Here is an 8,525-nt window from a genome sequence, read left to right as displayed (position 1 = left end):
TCACTATCATAAGCTTCCACTTCAATTGTTGTAGGTGCCACAGGAACAACTTCCTGTGCCCTGTCACACACTAGTTGAAGAGACGGTTCAATAACCTCATCAAGTCTCCACCATCCTCCCACTCAATTCTTTCGAGAGAAACTTTTCCTCGAGAAAGGACCCGATTCTAGAAACAATCCCTTATTGCTTTCGGATCTGAGACAGGAGGTATACCCAACTGTTTTGGGTGTCCTATGAAGATGCATTTATCCGCTTTGGGTTCGAGCTTATCAGCCTGAAACTTTTTCACATAAGCGTCGCAGCCCCAAACTTTTAAGAAATGACAGCTTAGGTTTCTCTAAACCATAGTTCATACGGTGTCATCTCATCGGAATTACGTGGTGCCCCTTTTAAAGTGAATGTGGTTGTCTCTAATGCCTAACCCATAAACTATTGTGGTAATTCGATAAGAGACATCATGGTATGCATCATATCCAATAGGGTGCAGTTATGATGTTCGGACACACCATCACACTATGGTGTTCCAGGCTGTATTAGTTGTGAAACAATTTCCACAATGTCTTAATTATGTGCCAAACTCGTAATTCAGATATTCATCTCTATGATCATATCATAGATCTTTTATCCTCTTGTCACGACGATCTTTCAACTTCACCCTGAAATTACTTGAACCTTTCAATAATTCAGACTCGTGATTCATCAAGTAAATATACTCAACATCTACTCAAATCATCTGTGAAGTAAGAACATAACGATATCCACTACACGCCTCAGCACTCATTGGACTGCACACATCAAAATGTATTACTTCCAACAAGTTGCTTTCTAGTTTCATTTTACTGAAAATGAGGCTTTCAGTCATCTTGCCCATGTGGTATGATTTGCATGTCTCAAGTGATTCAAAATCAAGTGAGTCAAAACGGTCCATTTGTATGGAGTTTCTTCATGCATATACACCAATAGACATGGTTCGCATGTCTCAAACTTTTCAAAAATGAGTGAGTCCAAAGATCCATCAACATGGAGCCTCTTCATGCGTTTTATACCGATATGACTTAAGTGGCAGTGCCACAAGTAGGTGGTACTATCATTACTATCTTATATCTTTTGGCATGAACATGTGTATCACTATGATCGAGATTCAATGAACCATTTATTTTAGGTGCAAGACCATTGAAGGTATTATTCAAATAAACAGAGTAACCATTATTCTCCTTAAATGAATAACCGTATTGCGATAGACATAATCCAATCATGTCTATGCTCAACGCAAACACCAATCTCGATGGTAGAGGGAGCGTGCGATGCTTGATCATATCAACATTGGAAACACTTCCAACACATATCGTCAGCTCACCTTTAGCTAGTCTCCGTTTATTCCGTAGCTTTTATTTCGAGTTACTAACACTTAGCAACCGAACCGGTATCTAATACCCTGGTGCTACTAGGAGTACTAGTAAAGTACACATTAACACAATGTATATCCAATATACTTCTATCGACCTTGCCAGCCTTCTCATCTACCAAGTATCTAGGGTAATTCTGCTCCAGTGGCTGTTCCCCTTATTACAGAAGCACTTAGTCTCGGGTTTGGGTTCAACCTTGGGTTTCTTCACTAGAGCAGCAGCTGATTTGCCGTTTCATGAAGTATCCCTTCTTGCCCTTGCCCTTCTTGAAACTAGTGGTTTCACCAACCATCAACAATTGATGCTCCTTCTTGATTTCTACTTTTGTGGTGTCAAACATCGCGAATATCTCAAGGATCATCATATATGTCCCTGATATATTATAGTTCATCACGAAGCTCTAGCAGCTTGGTGGTAATGGCTTCGGAGAAACATCACTATCTCATCTGGAAGATCAACTCCCACTCGATTCAAATGATTGTTGCACTCAGACAATCTGAGCACAAGCTCAACAATTGAGCTTTTCTCCCTTAGTTTGCAGGCTAAGAAAATCGTCGGAGGTCTTATACCTCTTGACGTGGGCACGAGCCTGAAATCCCAATTTCAGTCCTTGGAACATCTCATATGTTCTGTGATGTTTCAAAAACGTCTTTGGTGCCTCAATTCTAAACCATTTAGCATTACGCACTGAACTATCATGTAGTCATCAAAACGTGTATGTCAGATGTTCGCAACATCCACAGACAACGTTCGAGGTTCAGCACACTGAGCGGTGCATTAAGGACATAAGCCTTCTATGAAGCAATGAGGACAATCCTCAGTTTACGGACCTAGTCCGCATAATTGCTACTATCAACTTTCAACTAAATTTTTCTAGGAACATATCTAAACAGTAGAACAGAAACGTGAGCCACGACATAATTTGCGAAGACCTTTTGACTATGTTCAGGATAATTAAGTTCATCTTATGAACTCCCACTCAGATAGACATCCCTCTAGTCATCTAAGTGATTACATGATCCGAGTCAACTAGGCCGTGTCCGATCATCACGTGAGACGGACTAGTCATCATCGGTGAACATCTTCATGTTGATCGTATCTACCATACGACTCATGCTCGACCTTTCGGTCTCTTGTGTTCCGAGGCCATGTCTGTACATGCTAGGCTCGTCAAGTCAACCTAAGTGTTTGCATGTGTTCCGAGGCCATGTCTGTACATGCTAGGCTCGTCAACACCCGTTGTATTCGAACGTAAGAATCTATCACACCCGATCATCACGTGGTGCTTCGAAACGACGAACTTTCGCAACGGTGCACAGTTAGGGGGAACACTTTCTTGAAATTTTAATGAGGGATCATCTTATTTACTACCGTCGTTCTAAGCAAATAAGATGTATAAACATGATAAACATCACATGCAATCAAATAGTGACATGATATGGCCAATATCATATTGCTCCTTTTGATCTCCATCTTCGGGGCTCCATGATCATCATCGTCACCGGCATGACACCATGATCTCCATCATCATGATCTCCATCATCGTGTCTTCATGAAGTTGTCTCGCCAACTATTACTTCTACTACTATGGCTAACGGTTAGCAATAAAGTAAAGTAATTACATGACGTTTATGTTGACACGCAGGTCATAAATAAATTAAGACAACTCCTATGGCTCCTGCCGGTTGTCATACTCATCGACATGCAAGTCGTGATTCCTATTACAAGAACATGATCATCTCATACATCACATATATCATTCATCACATCCTTTGGCCATATCACATCACATAGCATACCCTGCAAAAACAAGTTAGACGTCCTCTAATTGTTGTTTGCATGTTTTACGTGGCTGCTATGGGTTTCTAGCAAGAACGTTTCTTACCTACGCAAAAACCACAACGTGATATGCCAATTGCTATTTACCCTTCATAAGGACCCTTTTCATCGAATCCGATCCGACTAAAGTGGGAGAGACAGACACCCGCTAGCCACCTTATGCAACTAGTGCATGTCAGTCGGTGGAACCAGTCTCACGTAAGAGTACGTGTAAGGTCGGTCCGGGCCGCTTCATCCCACAATGCCACCGAATCAAGATTGGACTAGTAACGGTAAGCATATTGAACAAAATCAACGCCCACAACTACTTTGTGTTCTACTCGTGCATAGAAACTACGCATAGACCTAGCTCATGATGCCACTGTTGGGGAACGTAGCATAAATTCAAAATTTTCCTACGTGTCACCAAGATCTATCTATGGAGTCATCTAGCAACGAGGGAGGAGTGGATCTACATACCCTTGTAGATCGCGCGCGGAAGCGTTCAAGAGAACGGGGTTGATGGAGTCGTACTCGTCGTGATCCAAATCACCGATGATCCTAGCGCCGAACGGACGGCACCTCCGCGTTCAACACACGTACGGAGCAGCGACGTCTCCTCCTTCTTGATCCAGCAAGGGGGGAGGAGAGGTTGATGGAGATCCAGCAGCACGACGGCGTGGTGGTGGAAGTAGCGGGATTCCAACAGGGCTTCGCCAAGCGCTGCGGGAGGAGGGAGATGTGTCATGGGAGGGAGAGGGAGGCGCCAGGGCTTAGGTGTTGCTGCCCTCCCTTCCCCCCACTATATATAGGGCCAAGGGAGAGGGGGGGGCGCAGCCTTGGCCCTTCCTCCAAGGAAGGGTGCGGCCAGGGAGGAGTCCATCCTCCCCAAGGCACCTAGGAGGTGCCTTCCCCCTTTAGGACTCTTCCTTTCCCTTATCTCTTGGCGCATGGGCCTCTTGGGGCTGGTGCCCTTGGCCCATATAGGCCAAGGCGCACACCCCTACAGCCCATGTGCCCCCCCGGGGCAGGTGGACCCCCTTGGTGGACCCCCGGACCCCTTTCGGCACTCCCGGTACAATACCGATAATGCGTGAAACTTTTCCGATGACCAAAACAAGACTTTCCATATATAAATCTTTACCTCCGGACCATTCCGGAACTCCTCGTGACGTCCGGGATCTCATCCGAGACTCCGAACAACTTTCGGGTTACCGCATACTAATATCTCTATAACCCTAGCGTCACCGAACCTTATGTGTGTAGACCCTACGGGTTCGGGAGACATGCAGACATGACCGAGATGACTCTCTGGTCAATAACCATCAGCGGGATCTGGATACCCATGTTGGCTCCCACATGTTCCACGATGATCTCATCAGATGAACCACGATGTCAAGGACTTAATCAATCCCGTATACAATTCCCTTTGTCTAGCGGTACGATACTTGCCCGAGATTCGATCGTCGGTATCCCGATACCTTGTTCAATCTCGTTACCGGCAAGTCTCTTTACTCGTTTCGTAACACATCATCCCGTGATCAACTCCTTGATCACATTGTGCACATTATGATGATGTCCTACCGAGTGGGCCCAGAGATACCTCTCCGTTTACACGGAGTGACAAATCCCAGTCTCGATTCGTGCCAACCCAACAGACACTTTCGGAGATACCTGTAGTGTACCTTTATAGCCACCCAGTTACGTTGTGACGTTTGGCACACCCAAAGCACTCCTACGGTATCCGGGAGTTGCACAATCTCATGGTCTAAGGAAATGATACTTGACATTAGAAAAGCTTTAGCATACGAACTACATGATCTTGTGCTAGGCTTAGGATTGGGTCTTTGTCCATCACATCATTCTCCTAATGATGTGATCCCGTTATCAATGACATCCAATGTCCATGGTCAGGAAACCGTAACCATCTATTGATCAACGAGCTAGTCAACTAGAGGCTTACTAGGGACATGGTGTTGTCTATGTATCCATCACATGTATCTGAGTTTCCTATCAATGCAATTCTAGCATGGATAATAAACGATTATCATGAACAAGGAAATATAATAATAACTAATTTATTATTGCCTCTAGGGCATATTTTCAACAATATATAGGAGGAAGAAGTACGTCGGTGGAGCTTCGAGGGGCCCACGAGGCAGGGGGGCGCCCTAGGGGGGCGCCCTCCACCCTCGTGACCACCTCGTGGCTTTCTTGACGGAGGGTCCAAGTCTCCTGGATCTTATCTGATGAGAAAATCACGTTTCTGAAGGTTTCATTCCGTTTGGATTCCGTTTGATATTCCTTTTTTTCGAAACCCTAAAATAGGCAAAAAAACAACAATTCTGGGTTGGGCCTCCGGTTAATAGGTTAGTCCCCAAAATAATATAAAAGTGGATAATAAAGCCCAATAATGTCCAAAACAGTAGATAATATAGCATGGAGCAATCAAAAATTATAGATACGTTGGAGACGTATCAAACTCTATGTGGAACTTGATTTCAAATGCTAGGGGATTGTAATAGATCTTACATATTGTATATGTATGTAGCCAGTAGCGTCGGATAGATAATACGAAAACTTGTTGTTCGACCAATCTCTCGGAGAAGGAGAGGTCGATCACTTCTCTCGGTATACATGATGAACTTCTGTACTTAATGGTTTCCTTCATTTTCTTACTAGCTAGCGTGTCGAGGGACTCTCTATACGTATAGTACGTAGCGTCAACCAACCACGAAGATAAGAGAGGACACTTCTCTCTATTAATTAATTAGCTACCTAACACAATATATGAAACACCTTAATTAACCATACAAAACCCCCAAATCCACCCCCCCTTCAGAAAAAAAACAAAATCCTAGCCCCTGAACAGCTGACGCGTGGATGTCTATTGGTCCCGGTTGGTGCCACCAACCGAGACTAAAGGCCCTCCTGCCTGGGCTCGCCACAGCGGCCATGTGGAGGCCCATCTGTCCTGGTTCGTATAAGAACCGGGACTAAAGGCCAAGGGCATTAGTAACGACCCTTTAGTCCCGGTTCCGCAACCGGGACAGATGGACCTTATGAACCGGGACAAATGGCCATTTTTCTACTAGTGGCGCTATATAGGAAGCGTCGCTTCCTTGCTACGTGCTGCGTACATCTCTTCCTCCCTAACCTACTCGGCGCCGCCTCTCCTCTCCTCCCGCCGCATAGAGTTTTATTAGGGTTTAGCAGCGACGGCGACCACGGCGCCACCACCATACTCAGGCGATGACTTCGATAGCGTCGTGGTTGCAGGCCATCAACTCGGCCCTTGGCTCCGCGTCGGAGTCCACTCGCCGGCCCATCACCCGACCGTCCGTGCTCTTCGACGCCAAGGAGGCCGTCGACATCGACCTCCGCGCCATCCTTCCCACCGCCCTCTCTAGTGAGTGGTGACACCCCTCACCCCACGGCCAGCTCTAACGGTTTAAGCATACTTTTCCTTTGATGTCATGTTTACTTAGCTCCCTGTTCACTTGAACAATGGTATATTTGTTCGCTAGTTCAAGCGCGTATTTCCAATCATTTTTTATTTGCTCGTTAGGCTCCTTGGTTAATCCAAATAATTGCACCCATACTTACTCTGAATTTTTTTCTGCGATTGTCAACTGGTACATTAGAGCTACTCCCGATTTTTTTCAGAATTCTTCTAACTTCTCACATTTTTTGTTGGCACATATCCTTCTACGCTACCCAACTAGGCTTTCGTATGCCTTCCTTGCTGCCCCAGAAAAACTGTCGGATGAGCTTGTTCAAGTGTTCACATAGGCCTCTTAACAATTTGAAACATGACATGGAATACATCGGGACTGCCTGGACAATAGGTTTGATCAAAATTTCTTTTCCCGCTATCGAGATCAATTTCTCAATCCATCCTTCCAATTTGCCCCATAATCTATTATTGAGACACTTAAACACACCTGTTTTTAAGCCCCAATATCAGATGGCATTTCAAGGTACTTCTCATTTTGAACATTCATCACCCTTTTTACCTCATTCTTGACATTAGCTGGGCACCCCTTACTGAAATAAGCAGACGACTTACTATTGTTAATTCTCTGTGCGGAAGCTTGACAATATGATTCGAGCAGGTTTGAAACCTCTGTTGTTCCCGTGCCATTCACCTTAAAAATAGCAAGCTATCATTTGCAGACAAAAAAGTGGTTAACCGGTGGCGCTGAGGGAGCCACTTGTAATCCACTCAGCTGAGATGACTGATCTCTGGCTGGGTGACACTGAAGGCCCTCTGTTGCTAACAGAAAAAAGGTAGAGTGAGATTGGATCTCCCTGCAGGCTACCCCTAGTTGGAGCAAACTCTTCAAGTTGTTTACCTTTCAAAGAAACAAAGTAAGAAACATAATTAACCAAACTCATGACAAGTGCCACCCATTTTCTAAAAAACCCAACATCGGCATCCAGATATGGCCATTCTATTTTGACATACACTTTCATCATATCCAGCTTGGAGCCAGATCCCTGACGTACAACCACCTGACGTTGGGCCATTGACGCGTGGGTCCGGTTTCCACACGTCAGTGTGTGCGTCATATGTCAGAGGAGCCGCGTCTATCCAGCTTCAGAGCACAATGACAATGTTTTAAAGCTTTGTTCCTCTTCATAAAAGTGCAAACATTCATAAGCCGTAATAATATTACTAAAAATAAGGCGATCGGGGACAAATGCAGACTGCTATGTAGAAATAATCTCTGCCAGGATCTCCTTCAAACGGTTGGCTACTACCTTGGCAGCCTGTTTGGTAAACACTTGGGCAAGGGCATGGGAGTTTGCACAAGGGTGTTTATGAAGGGATTAGGCATGGGAAGTAGATTTTTACTCCCATTCCCTTGTTTGGCATATGATGGGAATTGACGTGGGATAAAACTCTCCTCACGAATTAACAGGGTACCCTCTGGGAAGAAATCGGTGGGAATTGGCTTCCCCAACTCCCAGTCCCCTTCCCACTTAAACTCCCATTCCCTCTAATCAAACAGTGGATTTTTAATCTCCTTACCCCTCAACTCCCATTCCCCATCTCTAATTCCCCTGAACCAAACACGCTGTGGAGGAAATCCTTATATACAGAACATTACATAAGTGTAGAGGTGAAATTGTGTCAGAGAGGATGTTTTTTTGTTTTTCTGAGTTGATTTTTTTTTTGAGACAAGTTTTTCTGAGTTGATTGTCTAGGAACAGCTAACCAGGCCTCGCGGACGGCACTGAGATGGGCTTCCTCCGTGACCCGGCCCATGAGGCCATGACCTTCTCGCTTAGCGCACC

The sequence above is a fragment of the Triticum aestivum genome, chromosome 2A, assembly GCF_018294505.1.
Source record: "Triticum aestivum cultivar Chinese Spring chromosome 2A, IWGSC CS RefSeq v2.1, whole genome shotgun sequence".
In the NCBI taxonomy this organism is placed as follows: Eukaryota; Viridiplantae; Streptophyta; class Magnoliopsida; order Poales; family Poaceae; genus Triticum; species Triticum aestivum.
This window is presented reverse-complemented; position numbering follows the sequence as displayed.